Here is a 16,865-nt window from a genome sequence, read left to right on the forward strand (position 1 = left end):
TTACAGTTTCAGTGCAAGCATCAACACACTCAGGAGGTATTTCATTTTTTCAGGTTCTATCATAACTGAAATTAGAAAATACTGCAGATCCTGCTCATGAAACCTGCTCACTTATCAACCCAGTCAAGCAAAATATAAGTGAATTCCTTTCAAAATGTCACTAAAAGCTATGGGAAAATGTTATATTTGTTTTTCATAAATGTTATGAATTTTTTTCCAGAAAAGACACACCTTCTTAAATAACATTTCCAGTGTTGCAAATATATCTCATCAGAAAGGTGGCATGTGTTACCCTAAAGTCAAAAGCTCTGTCATAAGACAACATCCTGATTTCTGTTACATGGGAAATATATAATGTTTGATCACTAGGTTGTTGAGGTGTTTTTACCCTGCTGGGCAGATGAACTCCACCACAACAATTCTCTCACTTCCCCTCCTCAAAGGAAGAGAAAATATGATGTAAAGGGTTGAAAAGAGAAAATATGATGAAAAGGTGATAAGGATAGGGAGATCACTCAACAATTATCATCATGGGCAAAACAGAGTCAACATAGGGAGAGTAACGTAATTTATTGCCCATGCCCATCAACAGTGAGAAATTAAAAGCAAACTAAAAACACTTCTCCACCCATCCACACTCTTTTACATTCTTCCCCTGAGTGGTGCAGGGGAATGGGGAATGGGGACTGTGGTCAGTCCACGACATTTCGTCTCTGCTGCTCCTTCACAGTCACTCTCTCCTCCTGCTCCAGCATGAGGTCCCTCCCATGGGATGCAGTCTTTCCCAAAATGATCATGCATGGGCTTTCCACAGGCATCAGCTTTTCAAGACCTGCTCTAACATGGGTCCCCCACGGGCAGCAGCTCCCCACAGACCCCCTGCTCCTGAGTGGACTCCTCTCCACGGGCTGCAGCTCCAGCCCAGGGCCTGCTCCTGCGGGGGCTCCCCATGGGCCGCAGCCTCCTCCAGGCCACATCCATCTGCTGCACCGGGGGCTCCTCCATGGGCTGCAGCATGGAGATCTGCTCTGCCATGGGACCCATGGGCTGCAGGGGGACAGCCTGCTCCACCAGGGGCCTCTCCACAGGCCGCAGAGGAACTTCTGCTGTGTGCCTGGAGCACCTCCTGCCCTCCTCCTCCTGCACTGACCTTGGGGTCTGCAGGGCTGGTTTTCACTCCTCTCTCTCCCACTTCTTGTTGTGCAGCAGGTTATTACCCCTGTACCCCCCCACCCCCACCCCCCCCAGTTCTTTGGTCTGCTCTTCCAAAGGCCCAACCAGCATCGCTCACTGGCTCAGGTCTGGCCAGCAGCAGGTCCCTTTTGGAGCCATCTGGAGCTGGCTCTGATCTGACCTGGGGGAGCTTATGGGCTCTGCTCACAGAGGACAACCCTGCAACCGCCCCCTGCTACCAAACCTTTGCCATGTAAACACAGTATAGATTTTTTTTTATTATTTATTATTATTTTTTATTTTTTTTTGTGAAAGGAAGATTCTTTTTCTGGTTATGAGCTTTCATCTCCATATACCAAAAAAAGATCTTTCTAAAATAAGGTAAACAGAACCTATGAAGAACTATGAAATGAATAAAATATAGAAAAATGAATAGGACTACAGAAAAGGAATATCATCAGACAAATGGAAGCAAAATGAGGAAGGTGACAGTTCTAGCATCACTAAGTCAAACGTAGTCAGTGACTGGCCTTTTTCAACTCCACTATGAGGTCTGGTGAGTGGGAAATAAAAATGATGTTTGTATAACAGAAATCAAACCAATTGAATGAATGAGTAGTAATTACTGGTGCAAAATGCAAAATGAAAGAAACAAACAAAAAACAATTAACCAACGAACCAAAAAAGAAGAAAGAAAGAAAGAAAGAGAGAAAAGAAAGAAAGAAAAAGCAATCACATGTTCAAGAAATCTCATAAAACATGAAATAATAGGGTTGAAATATCTATCTTTAAAGATTTCTGTGACAAGACAGGAAAATCAAACTTTGGTAGCATAATACAATGATAAAAACAAAGATTGTAAGAAAAGAACAGGTATGAATATTCAGTCAGTTCAGAAACAGTATCTGAGACAAAATCACCATGGAGACAGGCTGAAGTTCTTTTGGGCTAATACTGGTTATCTGCTAGCAATCTTTGTGGTTGGGGATGTACGGATAAGTATGCAACGCCATCAAAAGCAAATCTTACTAAGAATTGTGCCATGATGGAACTCTAAATTACCACGGATGACCTGGAAAACCAATGCTAAATATAATGCTTGGGATTAGACATTGTTCAAAGGTATGTATATATCTTCATCATGACAGTCCAGAGATTTTTTGTGTGATTTCAGAAAAATCTTGTAAGAGAATGAGAATGCAAATAGTAGGGTCACATGTGGAGATGTAGTGATATGCCTAGTGAGTAAGATGTTACATTAGTCTAGTAAGAAGGCTAACAACAAACTAGACTGGATTTGAGGGAATCGATTACTTAGAGGTCTTTCCTCAACACCTGTTAGTCTGTATGTTGAACATTATGTCCAGTTTTCACACAAACACGCAGACACAGGCACAGACACAGTAGACAAAAACGCTGATAAACAGGTGAGTTCAGCAGAATATGCCCCAAAACATCAGGAGCTGGAGCACTTGCCCTCTAAGGAGAAGCCAAGGGAGTGTAGCTTATTTAGCCTGGACAGAAGTCAATTTAGGGGTGGTGATGGTGGGACCTATCATCAATCTTCCAGTGCTTACAAGGAAATTACTGAGAAAACAGAGCCTGACTTTTCACAATGGTGAGAACAAGAGAAAACGGACATAAATTGATGGAGGGTATATTTCAACTGCATATAAGGAAAAGGAAAAAAATATATATATTATTGGGGATAATTGAGCATTGGAACAGGTTGCAAAAAGTTGTGGATCTTTTTGCTTGGTTTTTGAGATCCAGGTGGACTCCTCTGCAATCAAAGGGATTTGATATCTTCTTGAAAACATTTTATTTTATTTATTTTTTTTAGAACCTTTCTAACTTCTGTAACTTTTCTTCATGGTTTTCAGTCTTCTATCATTCCTCTCCTCATTTTACTCCCTTTTTCCTGTAGGCCTGTAAGAAATTAATGATATTACCAAGTACCTTGTACTTGGATTCTAAACAGAAGATCCCACAGAGTTAACTATACATGTACATCACTGGATATTTTGTTCAACACACCTTCTTATAATTTCTGTTCAAAGAATGAAATATAATTGCATTTTTCTTAACCCAGAATACCTTTGGTATTTTTGAGAAATGTCTACATAATACACTGGAGAAAAATCTTAGCCAATATAATTCAAGGTAATAAAAATTAGTAGAGGGAGATAGGTTGATATTTGCTAGTTTGAGATTTGCCTTACCTTCTCTGGAGAAACAAGTGGATGAAGTTTTCTGTGATACCTCTTTTCATTTAGAATGTGTATTTTATTTTTTCCTTGGATATTTTTGTTTTACTTAGTGCAATAATAGTGAATTCATCAGGGACCCTGTACCAAATTAACTGTAAGGCAGAATGAATCATTCATATTTAAACATCTATCCCATTACTATTAAAATAGCTAAAATATCTGTATTAAAATAATAAAGCAATGGTTAAATCAACAGTTGCTCTCTCTTAAGTTCAGCTAGTTATAGAACTGTCTTTTCTACTAGCCAGACAATTAAACATTGATATGTTGCCTCTTAGCTAGTAATAAATTAAAATGAACAGTAAATACAACCAAGGAAATAGCTGGACCTGTTATTTTAATAGCGCTTGTTTAAATAATACTGAGTAAAAAATTACAGGAAAGCAATGAAAAAGAAGAAGAAGAAGAAGAAGAAGAAGAAGAAGAAGAAGAAGAAGAAGGAAAAAAGAAGAAGAAGAAGAAGAAGAAGAAGAAGAAGAAGAAGAAGAAGAAGAAAGGAAGATAATAGTCATTCCTAAAGCTGTGGCATTAAACATGCAAGTTTTCTTATGTGCTATTTATTTATTTAACTCTTGTAGAGCTTCCCCTGAGGTTGTTTCAAGTACTCCTATTCTTGTCAATCAATTTCCCCTAAAAAAGAAAACTGAATTGCACTATGATTCTTTCCCCTTCTTTTGAAATATTTTTTTCCCCTCTCAGTTTTTAAATTCAAAAGAATGCAGAAAATTTTTACCAATCATGTTTAAAATTTAGAAGTAGAGTTTACATTTACTTGCATGCCTGGAAAGTTAAAGAAGAATAAATCCTACATGCTTAAATTCTATGATCTGTAAGATTCTGACATTGTTTTATAAGTTATATCTTTTTTCCTTGCTCCAGCATGGGTCATTCCAAACAGCTGCAGTCCTTCAAGACTACTCCAGTATGGGTCCTCTCCATGGGCTCTTGCTCTTCAGGATAAACCTGTACCAGCACGGGTCCTTTACAGACCAGAGTTCTTGTTAGTCATCTCCACAAGCTGCGGTGTAGATACCTGCTCCACCGTGGTTTCTTCCACTGGCTACAGGGAGATCTTTGCAGGGAAATTTTTCGAAGAGTTGTTTCTCCCAATTTTTTTTTCCCTCACTCCTTGCTGTCTTTGCAGCATCTTTCCCTTTCTTAAGTATATTTTCACAGAAGGCCAACCCTAAATCTCCTCTGCTACCAAATCCTTGCCATCAACAGCCAATACATTAAAATTAGAATTAGAATTTTAGAATTAGAATTAGAATTAATTAGAAATAGAAATAGAAATAGGAATAGGAATAGGAATAGGAATAGGAATAGGAATAGGAATAGGAATAGAAATAGAAATAGAAATAGAAATAGAAATGGAAATGGAAATGGAAATGGAAATAAAAATATAGAAATAGAAATAGAAATAGAAATAGAAATAGAAATAGAAATAGAAATACAAATACAAATACAAATACAAATACAAATAGAAATAAATAGAAATAAAATAGAAACAAATAGAAATAGAAATAATAGAAATAGAAATAGGATAATTCAGTTGGAAAGCACCTACAAAATCATCAAATTTTTGGTTAACCAAATGTTAAAGCATATTATTAAGGATATTATCATGCCTGAGCACTGATAGGCATGGGGCATCAACCAACTCACTAGGAAGACTGTTCCAGTGTCTGACCACCCCCGTGGTAAAGATACATTTCCTAATATGCAGTATGAACCTCTACTGGCACAGCTTTTTACCATTCCCGTACATTCTATCATTGGTCACCAGGGAAAAGAGATCAGCATCTCCCTCTCCATTTCACCTCCTCAGGAAGTTGTAGAGAGCAATGGCTGCCAGGGCACACTGCTGGCTCATGTTGACCATACTGTCAACCAGCACCCCCCAATTCCTTTCTGCTGAGCTGGACTTGTCTCCCAGTCTGTACCAATGTCCTGAGTCTAACTCTATATCAAATTACAGTCTTTGGTTGTAGATTCTTTACCCTCACCCACTTCTTATGGAATGATATACCTAAAGAATTAGTATTTTAGAAGGGAAGAGACATAAGGATACAGCCATAATGAAGTTCTGTGGCCTGGGAGAGCAGTTAGAGGAATAAATTTAGGTTATTTATACCTGGCAGTGTCATTTTTGACTTTGGAAAATAATCAGTGTCTTGAAGATCTGGTTAAATAATACTAGAGGGTTTTCTTCACCAGCTTTTGTGTTAGTAGCAAAATAATTTTTAGAACTAATAAATATTGAAAATGACAGAACTTCTGGGACTTATAAACACTGCAACTCATGAGTTCAATTTAAATTTTTTTTCTGTCTAATAAGTAAGTATTAGGCTTTCATTTGATTGATGGTCAAGACCATTATAAAAGAAGAAAAAACTCAAGCTTTGTGTCTGTTAAATTTTGTCCACATTAGTAAGATCAATTAATACAGTGTCCCCCAAACCACCTGAATTTTACCCTGCATCCACTTGCAAAACTGCTTCAAAGGATTGATGGAAGACCAAAAATGGATAAAGTTATGTTGGCAGCTTTTGAAGGTAAAGACATAACTGACTGAAACTCAGTCCTCAATGTAAAAATCTGCCTTAGAGCTCTGTAGGCACAAATGAGGTTTTCCAACAGAATATAGACTAAAAGTCTTGTATTTGTAGAGCTGATGATAGATAATATGTAAGAATAAACAATTAATAGGAAGTATATTATTAATGAAGAAATGCAGTAAAGTTTAGTTTAAAATTCTAAAATTGGCTTAATTATCAGTTTTCTAAACATTCTCATCACAGTGATTTCACATTCCCTAACCAATGTGTAATCCACACACACCAACACGTATGTATTTAATTGCAGCATTAACATGGATTACACTGTGGGTAAGGGCTTTGAGCTTTGAGAAACGCTTCAAGACTGTGGGTTTCTGTTGGCCAAGATGGGTTGCTAAGCTTTCTTCTTTAAAACAGGAATAATGACTCTCAGCAGAATGCCTACAGAGAGTTACTGCAAGAAACTTTTTGAAAAGCTGTTTTACAGAGTAAATTTAAGAAACAGTTTCACACTGAACCTCCCCAACAAACATAAAAATAGCTGTAGTGCATCATATCAGTGGTAACTGAGGATTCCATCTGCTCTTCAGTAGTGGGCGAAGCAGATACCTAGGGGAAAATATAAGAAAAGGGCAAGAAAGAGGGCCTACAAGAGAACTGGGGAGGGATTCTTTGTCAGGGAGTGTAGTGATAGGACAAGGAGTAATGGCTTTAAACTAAAAGAGGGTAGATTTAGATTAGATATTCAGAAGAAATTCTTTAATATAAGGTGAAGAATCATAGAATGATTCATGTTAATTATATAGATCATAGTGTGGTTTGGGTTGGAAGTGAACTTAAAGATCATCTAATTCCAACCCCCCTGCCATGAACAGGGACACCTCCCAGTAGACCAGGTCACTCAAAGCCCCACCCAGCCTGGCCTTGAACACTTCCAGGGATGGCACATCCACAGATTCTCTGCACAGCCTGTGCCAGTGCCTTACCACTGTCATAGTGAAGAAGTTCTTCCTCATATCTAATCTAAATCTACCCTCTTTTAAAGCCATTACTCCTTTTCCTGTCACTACATTCCCTGACAAGGAGTTCCTTTCCAGCTTTCTTGTAGGCCCCCTTTAGGTACTGGAAGACTGATACTGGAAGTTCTACACCACCCCAATTGGATATGCCCTAATTGTATACACATAAGTACTAAAAGTTCAGGGAAATATCTAAGAACAGGGTGCAGTAGCAAAATAAAAACATTTATTACCCAAATATAATACTCACTAGAAAATTTGTGAGTTTTGGTTTGTTTCCTTTATTTTCTATCTCCCCTAAAACAAAATAATGCAGATTTGACTTAAACACCATATAAAAATCAATGTCAGAAATATAATTATTTCCTGATATTAGTTTTTATTAAGGGTTGCCCAGAGCATGGCTGCCTCCTCCAGCTGCTCTGGCTCGGGCCTGCACTATCCAGCTGCTGGGGTGCCCAGGGTCTCTGCCCAGGCTGGGGGATGCAGCTGCCACTTTCCCCTCTGAAGGTTCAGCTGGTAGCAAAGCTGATCACATATCCCAGAGACACATGCACAGGACACGGATGTGGCCAGTTACACAGACTGCTACAGCAAAGGTGCTGCTGTCACCACCAGCCAAGAACAAGATGAACATCACACATCCACGCTGACAGCCACGTCCCCTCCTCCTCTGGGGCTGGCAGGGACATGGGCTGGTGCATGCACACCCATAACACTCCCAGGGTACACAAGCACAAGCACACTCACCAGTCACCCTGGGTACTAGCACAGACCCTCTGCCTGCCTGATACCCTACCCCGGATTCAAGGCCCCACTACTCACCTAGTGGTCCAACTTGGAGTTTGTTGGTGAGTACACATGCACACCCAAAGCACAGAGCCTATGGGAGATGCAGACGCTCACCCCACTACCACCAGCAACCAGCACCAGGTACAGTGCTGAGCCCCACATTCCCCTCACTCACACTGGTCCCCCAGTAGCTGTCACTTGCTGTGCACATGCATGGGATAGAGAGTGAGATTACACAGAGACAGTTGAGAAAAGATTTAAGAAGACAGGACAGACTACAGAGATCAGGTGCAGGACTCTGCCAGATGTGCACTGATGAAGCATTTGACACCCGACTGGTCTCTTTATGCCCCTTTCTGCCAGCCCTCTTTCATTCCTCCCTGCTACTCTTCACCTGCATGTGTCTCATGGGTTTGCATTTCCACGCTCTCCCAGTCCAGTAGTGGGTGTGTAGCTGTTTTCCAGATGCCCTGAGGGCATTAAGCACATCTGAATGATGACAATTTTCCCAAACGTACCTGGGCTATGATTCAGAAAAGCAAAACAGATCCTGAAATATTCTGGTGTTTAAAAAGGTGTTTTAAAAGGGTACTCCAAACCAAGACTTTGAGCACATCACCTCTTTCTGCAGTTGTGGGTTCATGAAGAGCTATAACCACATCTCGTACATGACTTCAGACTTGTTTATGTAGAGGGAGGTTGCTTTTTAGTTAAAGAAACTGTGCATATGCTTAGAAGCAGAGGGTTAAGTGAGGGTTTCTAGAACAAAAAGAATATTTGAGAAAGGTTAAGAGAGACATTCACAGATTAAATTTTCATAGTAGTTGAAACAGTGAGATCAGATACCCATGTACCACATAAATAGACTACAGTTACACATCTGTCCAGGTGATGTTTTTGAAGGGTTTTAAAATGCAAACCTTGATGGGGAGAGAGATGACAAAATTATAGAGATGTACACTGTGAAAGGAAGGGGAACAAAGAAACAGCTTTTAGTAAAATGTTATGACTGACTTCAGAAATTTATTTATTGGATGTAAACTATCCCTCAGCAATATTTAGTATTTGGAGCTGAGTGGAAAAAAAAAAAAAATTACATCATACTGCCAAGCAGCACCAGCACCAGGATATTACCACAAAATAGTAGTTCAGCCTTCACCTTGCTCTCAGGCAAGTGGGAGGTGGGACTGGCAAAAATACATTCCCCACACAAAATAGAGAAAAGAAAGCCTTTGAAATAGGTCTTCAGGGTAGGACTCTCCCCTCCACACACACACTCTCACCAAAGAAAATCTTTTGTTGAGTAGCAAAACCAAGTTGATGTGCAGCAAAAACAGCTTTTGTTTGTAAACTGATTTTCACCTACACCTGACTGCATTAAGTTGTTCAGCACATCTTTTGACAGTCATATCAGCAACCAGGAAAACTTGTCTCTGAAACAACTGTCTAAGGAAGTCTGAGCCCACATATTAGCTACAGTAGACCTATAATGGTAGGTATATATAAAAGTCAATAGTTGGGCTAATTCTTTAAAATATAACTTAAAATGTCAATTCACTGATAATTTTTTTTTTCTTTTCCTCCAAGAAACATATTGGATAACATGTTCGTGTTTTGTTTTGTTTTTGTTTGTTTGTTTGTTTGTTTAACTTGTTGCCATAGCACATAGCACAATTGATGGAATAATTGTTTGCTACATCATGTAAGAATTCTACTCCATCTTCTAGAACCCAGAAATATATCTGCCTCCGGGCAGGTGGACCAAGTACTTTATTTAGAAAGAGATTATTTTAAGATTGTTCATGTCTAGTGTTGATGACTTATGCATTACATATAAACCTGTTGCAATGTTACTGACTGTGGTAGTTTTACTTGGGTGGGCAGCTGAGCTCCACCTCAGCTGCTCTCTCACTTCCCCTCCTCAAGGGAAAAGGGGGAGAAAATATGATGCAAAGGGCCCAAGGGTTGAGATAAGGATGGGGAGATCATTCAACTATTATTGTGATGGGCAAAACAGAATCAGAGTAAGGAGATAGTAAGATTTATTGCCTGTTTCTAACAAGCTAGACAAGTGAGAAACAAAAGAAAGAAAATAAAAACACCTTCCCCCCATCTACCCTCTTCCACCTCCTCCCCCCAAGTGGTGCAGGGGAATGGGAGAATGGGGGCTGCGGTCAGTCCATAGTACTTTGTCTCCGCAGCTCCTTCTCGGTCACTCTCTGCCCCTTCTCCAATGTGGGTCCATACCACTGGGTCCAGCCATCAGGAACAAACTGCTCCAACACAGGTCCCCCACAGGCAGCAGCTCCCCGCAGAACACAAAAATAAAAATAAAAATAAAAATAAATAATGCATATATGTATATAAATATAATATATATATTTATACATTATATATTTATAATATATATATATATTATTTAAATATAAATAAATAAGTAAATAAGAATAAAGATAACTAACTAAATAAATAAAATAAATAAAGATAAAAGTCCTTTCATTACATTCTTATATAACGTACTCTTTATAGTGTACATACCCTTTAAACTATCCTTTATTATCTGTATATATTATCTGTACCAGATATGTGTAAAGTCAGAACTTTAATTTTGGAAAATACATTTTTATTAATCTTCTAACAAAGATTTTTTTAGAGAATCTTTTTAGAACTGTGACTGAGTTTGTTACAAAACCTAACAAATAAATGTTAAGTGTAATTAGAATTTTTTTTTTTTTGAGGGGGGGATTGTATAAAAGATGATAACTTTCTATGAAATGTTATTATATTTTAAATGAGAAAAAAATAAGAAAATAAAGTTCATTTCCATGAGAAAATCTTAACACTGAAATTAATACACCCAGATTTTTTAACCTTATATTTCTTTTAATTTCCCTGTGTATTTCAGGAATCAATGAAACTTTAGCATATTATAGCTTGTTTATCTCTAAATGCAAAACTAATCTAACCAATTAGATGTGCTGTTTTATTTACTTATTTATTTTAATGTGCATTTCTTGTACAAAATATTCTATACAACAGGATAGTATGATAGTGTCTAGTAAGATAACATTATAATCCTCCATTAGGGACATGTAGTTCTTTGAAAGCATCTGTTTAGATTATGCTAAACAGCATGTTGTCCAACAGTGCTTCCACACATAAAATCTCTGACATGCTGTCAAACTCAGACTTGTAAATTGTCCATTTTGAATTGATTCTAGCATTGGAGAAAAACTTAATTAATTTAAATATAACATAGAGGTGGAAATCCATGAACAGGGATAGGCAATTAATTTAACCATCATTTTAAAAAAGGAGTCCTGCATACAACTGTTTTGCAAGATGTCTAAATCCAATGCAATGCTTACAGTATTCTTTTAATTTAACTTCATATGAGCAATTATTCTCTTTTAATTCCCAGCACGTTTCCAATGCATGACTGGGTATACAGTATCACATCCATGATTTTGCAGTTCAGGTGATTGAATATTATCTTTCAGAACTGTGTTGCTCATTAGCCATCAATAATTTCAATGAAACATCATGAGGCTGGGTAAAAACAGATGTGCTAGAAATGTACAGTGAAACAGTATGACTAGTTTCACTTATCTAAAACATTTTGGATACAGGCAGCAGAGATAAAGTGGAAAAACAAATTCTGAAGATTTTTAAAAACAGTAGTTCAGATTATATCACACCCCGTATTACCTTGTAATAACCTGTTATATTGCCAGTAGCTCCTCTCTGAAAACAACACCTGTAAATCATGTGAACAGTTACAATGCCAATAATATTATTTGAAATAAGTAAAAAAAAAAAAAAAAGGAAAAAAAGTAAACTCTCCCTTCTATTATAGCCTGGCTGAACAGCAAGATCATGCAGAGTGTTACTTTTTTGATCCAGTTATAGTGACTGATAGAGATAGAACAAGTGAAAATGCACAGGATCTGGCAACAGCTAATCAGCTAAAAAGAGGGGAAAAAAAAAAAAGAGAGAGGAGAGGAGAGGAGAGGAGAGGAGAGGAGAGGAGAGGAGAGGAGAGGAGAGGAGAGGAGAGGAGAGGAGAGGAGAGGAGAAGTATTAAATTGAGAGCAGATATGAGTAAATAATATAGTGGGAAAAGTGTGTGATGGGTGGAAAAATGAGGATAAGCTTTGATCAAATGAGTGTTTTGATGCTTTCTGGTAAAAGTAAAAGAAGTTGATTCACATCAAGCTGAAAATGATCTGACATTATTTAAGGTCCATTTTTCATTATTTTAATTGCCTAAACTGCAATATGTCATTACAAATTAAACTGAAAAGTTAATTTTGAAAGTGTCATGAAAAAATATTTAAAACAATACTGCTTGTCAAATTCAATCCAAAATGGGGAATCCTTCCAGCTCATCCATTCCTCAGTAAATATACTATATACCAAAAGCACAAATGCTGGGCCTGTGCATTTCATATTAACTAGTCAGAGATGTAAACTTTGTCATTAGTTGCATCTGAAAAGCCTCCTATAAAAAAAAAAAATTCCACCCCTTTATGAACTGTTTGCTGTTATGTTGGGTGTGATTTGCCACCAGTTTATAGGATACCATTTATTTGACAAATGCTTCTTTAACTTCCTTTTCTACATGCTGTTTTTGTTCCTGTGGTCACATGCTGTACTGAAAATCTCACTTTTTTTCTGGTGTTGTTTCTCATATAAAGCAATCCACTCTATGCCATCATAACACTCAACGTTACTGTCTGCAAATTTCCAAATTTCCATATTTTTTTTTCAGTTTTGTTTCTCCTCAATAACATATCCTCTTTAAGCACAAACACACATAAAGGTACTTTATGCTAGCAGTTATTTAAATGGTCCTTCCTGACCAAGGACAAAGGATTTCCTTACCATACATACGCATGTTTAAAACAGTTTCCCTGGAGATGTTAACTTTGCCTGCCTCATGTTTTATGTACAGTACAACTCTCATTTCAAATTCTTGCTATGAAATATCTGAGACATTTTACTAAAAATAAAGATCTGCCTTAAAATTTATAGGAACATTCCATTAATCAGGGGTACTCAATTAAGCATGTCAGGATTGTTATAGAAAATAAGAGGAATTATCAATGTTCTGACTTCTAGCACATGTGACTACATACTTCTGAAAATTACACAAAAACTCAAAAAGCAGTAAAATAGATTATTAAAAAAAAAAAAGAGAGAATAAAAGAATAGACTATCCTTACTGATGTTAAGATATAGATGAATATATTTCAAGACACATAGTCTGAAAAAAAAAAGTTTTATTATAAATCTAGTGAAATATTGGGAAGACTTTCATTGATTAGGCCACTTGACAGAGGTCCAGATATCCAGACATAGGTTGTTGTTTTTGTTTTTCTCTGGAGTACTACAGTTGAAAGTTTGTAAGGTTTTCAAGCTTCAGCAATTAGTTTTGACATTTATATCCCTCACACCCTTTGGGGTATTGGCTGCAAAAAGAAGGTTAGGAAAAACGTGGCCTCACTGTTCAATGAGGCAAGGGACTCAGTGATGGGGAATATGGAAAAAGCCACTATATTCAATGCCTTCTTCTCCTTGCTCTTTACTGGTAAGATCAGCATACCAGCATTCAGGAAGCACGTACCCCTGAGAGGAAGAGGACCAGCTCTGGGAATGTTTAAACACACTGGACATACATATCCAAGGGTCTTGAAGGAATCACCCATAAGTGCTAATGAAGCTGGCCAATGCCTTTGCAAGGTCACCCTGGATTATCTTCCGAAGGTCTTGGTCATCAGGACAAGTTCCTGAGGACTGAAAGAAAGAAAATGTGACTTCTGTCCTCAGGAAGGTCAAGAAGAAGGGTCAGGGAATCTGTAGGCTGGTCAGCCTCTCTGGGGAGATGGTGGAACAACCAATGTCAGAAAACAGATGGATGAAGGACAAGAAGTAGACTGGAAGTAGTCAGCATGGATTTCAGAAGGCAAAATCACAGCTGACAGACCTGATAGCCTTCCACAATGAAATGAGTATCTCAGTGGATGAAGGGTTAGTGATGTGTTTTAGCTTGACTTCAGCAAGGACTTCAACACTCTCACATAACATGCACATAAATAAACTGATGAACTACAGGCTATTTAAAGGGACATGGAGTCTTACTAAAAGCTGGCTGAACTGCCAGGTTCAGAGAGTTGTGATCAGCAGCATGAAGACTATTTGGAGGTGAGTCAGTAGTGGTGTGCCCAAGGTTTGATTCTACGTCCATTGCTATTTAATATCTTCTTTTATGACTGAGGTGATTGGACAGAATGCACCCACAGCAAGCTAGTACAAAACTGAAAGGAGTGGCTGATATACTTGTGTCATGTTAAGGGGTGTAGCCGATTAACCGTTATGGGTCCGGTTAGATTCAGGGTACAGAACTATCACAGTCACAGATTCACCAATAACGCATTAACCATTATGGGTCTGGTCGGATTCAGAGCACTGAACTACCACAGTCACAGATTCACCAATAACGTATAACCGCCCTTACTCTAGTCGCGTTCAATGCAAACTATCACGGCTAGGAACAATGCACAATTTATTACAGCAATAGGTACACAGGTTCTTTGGATTGCCGGCAATAGTTACTGTCTGCAAAAGCAAGCTAGCATACATGAAATACACAGGTGCGCAGCCTGGAAATTAATGTGTTAAAAGGCACACAGACTCTATAGAGATTTCTAAGTTTCCGCGGAGAGACACAGTATAACCAAGTGTTCAAATCTCACCCAAAGGCGTCCCAATAGGAGGGAAGAGAGGCTCAGCCCGTCAACTGATCCCAGGAGTCAGGAGGTCCTCGGGATGGTATCTCCCCTGACGGTGATATCTTCCCTGACATCCCCTCTCTCTTAGGCCAATTTATACTATTTTCTATCTTTTAGGTGGAGCTTGAGTGACTCTAGTCAAACATATCTTAGTTATGATTGGTGAAAAGTTTTCCCATCTCCGTTTAAAGGAATAGGCTCTGAGAAATTCAGAGCGCTTGCTCAGTGAGGGGTGGTTGCACCTTGGAGGTGGGTAGCTTTTGGGATGGAGGTGTGTTTTGGTATTATAATGAAATTATAATGAGCAAAAGTACACTAGAGTACAGCATTTGTCAAAACATGACAGGTTATTGGCTCAGGGTAGCAAAAAGTGCGGCTTATTGGTCTCGGTGTGCACAAGAACAATTGAGTCCCCACCTGGTCACAGAGCCTAGCCGTGGTGTCTCCACTCCACTCTACGCTCCGTACTGTTCCTTACAGCGAGCACACCAGGTTCCCCCAGTGTGATAGCATCTAAGGTTGGAAGCCTAGGGAATGCTCAGGTAATGCAGCTACACCCTACCCTGAAAGCCTCTTCAATGCTGTACATTTTCTTTAAAATATGAATGTTAGTTTTATTTTCCTAGTTACTTTAGGCAATTGCACCACAACTTGTTAGTTGTATTTATTCAGAGGGACCTAGACAGTCTACATGGACACAATCTTATGTAGTTCAACAAAAGGATACAAAGAACCTTCTGCTGGGAAGGAATAACTACATGTATGAGTACAGGTTTGGGGCAACACAGCTGAAAAGCAGCTTTACAGAGAACAACCTGTGAATCCCGGTGGACACCATGTTGAACATGAGCCAGCAATGTCCTTTGCCCTTATAACAAAGAAAGCCAACAGCATCCCAGGCTGCATTAGGTGTTTGCAGCAGGGAAGGTGATCCTTTTCCTTGAATAAACATTAGTGAAGCTATATCTGGAGTGCCATATGCAGTGCTGGGCTCTACAGTTCATGAAAAATATGGACATACTGGAGTGAGTCCAGCAAAGGGCCACAAAGATGTTTAAGGGACTGAAACATCTCTCATATGAGGACAGGTTGAGAGACCTGGTATTGATTAGCCTCAAGAAAAGGCTTGGTATGGGGTGATATCAATTCATATAAACTTCTAAAAGGGGGAGAGAAGAAGGCTAAGCTACACTCTTGTCAGTGATACCCAGTGAATGGAAAAGCAGTAATGGACAGAAACAGAAATAAAAAAAAAAAATCATTTAAACATAAGAAAAGTTTCTTAAGGTGAGGATGATCAAGCATTGATAGAGGTTGCTCAGAAAGGTTGTCAATACATGGAAATACTCAAAACCAAACTGTATAAGGTCATCAGCAGCAGCCTCCTCTAGCTTTTCCTGCTTTGAGCTGGCAGTTACCAGATGATCTATACAGGTCCCTCCCCATCTTCTTCCTTTAGTGATTCTAAGAAATCAAAGATATACTAATATTCCACATATAAATATATGTGGAAATAATGAAGTCCACATTTTTTATTGTTCTAGGCACAGTTTGGAATTTTGTTGTCACCTACCAAACCATTAAATCCTTAGCATCCTTAGTATAACCTTGATAATTACTTGAAACTTACAAAAGGCAATTTCATTTTCACTTTCACCTTCTGTTAGAACTAGAAACCTTGTCTGATTTCCACTATTTAATGACAGCTTCAATAGAGCACAAGCTGTCAGACTTAGCTTTCCTTGTCTTTATCAGTGTCACAAGGACTGCTGGTTTAACAAGTCACCTGTATAGCAGCTCTGCCATTCATTGTCATCACACACAGCAAAATCCACTGAGAAAACTCAAAATGATAAGCATAAGAGTAGCTCAGTTTTTAGTATCTACAATAACTGATAGCATGAATAAACTTCAGATTATCAGTTGTATTAGTATCATATTCTATATTTTAAATGCTTAGTTTTTACGGAACCTGCTATAAATTAAATGAATAGAAAGCATTCATTTTAACAGGTCAGCACCTCTGTTTATTCCTTCCCCCCACTTCTTTCCCAAGGGAGTACAGAGAGAAGAGTAAAAGGATGGAGAAATCAGTGCCACAGTCAAAGGAATAATAACAAATAGTATTCCTTTTAATATTGAAGTATTTCTCCTTCTTTGCATTATTTTTTTTCCACAAACCTTTAATACCTTCAGAAACCAAGCTTAAATAACATCTCACAAGTCACAGTTTTAAGATTCCAAGCTCTTCAAATCTGCAAA

General features: G+C 38.3%; 1 long non-coding RNA gene across 1 annotated transcript; it reads left to right on the forward strand.

Annotated features, from left to right (window-relative positions):
* Window positions 1–2,153: 2,153 nt before the first annotated feature.
* Window positions 2,154–9,544, forward strand: LOC121073798. Its single transcript, XR_005821942.1, has 3 exons — window positions 2,154–2,295; window positions 9,218–9,304; window positions 9,475–9,544. It is a non-coding gene; the product is annotated as an uncharacterized LOC121073798 (long non-coding RNA).
* The last annotated feature ends 7,321 nt before the right edge of the window (window positions 9,545–16,865 follow it).

The sequence above is a fragment of the Cygnus olor genome, chromosome 8 (genome assembly GCF_009769625.2).
Source record: "Cygnus olor isolate bCygOlo1 chromosome 8, bCygOlo1.pri.v2, whole genome shotgun sequence".
In the NCBI taxonomy this organism is placed as follows: domain Eukaryota; kingdom Metazoa; phylum Chordata; class Aves; order Anseriformes; family Anatidae; genus Cygnus; species Cygnus olor.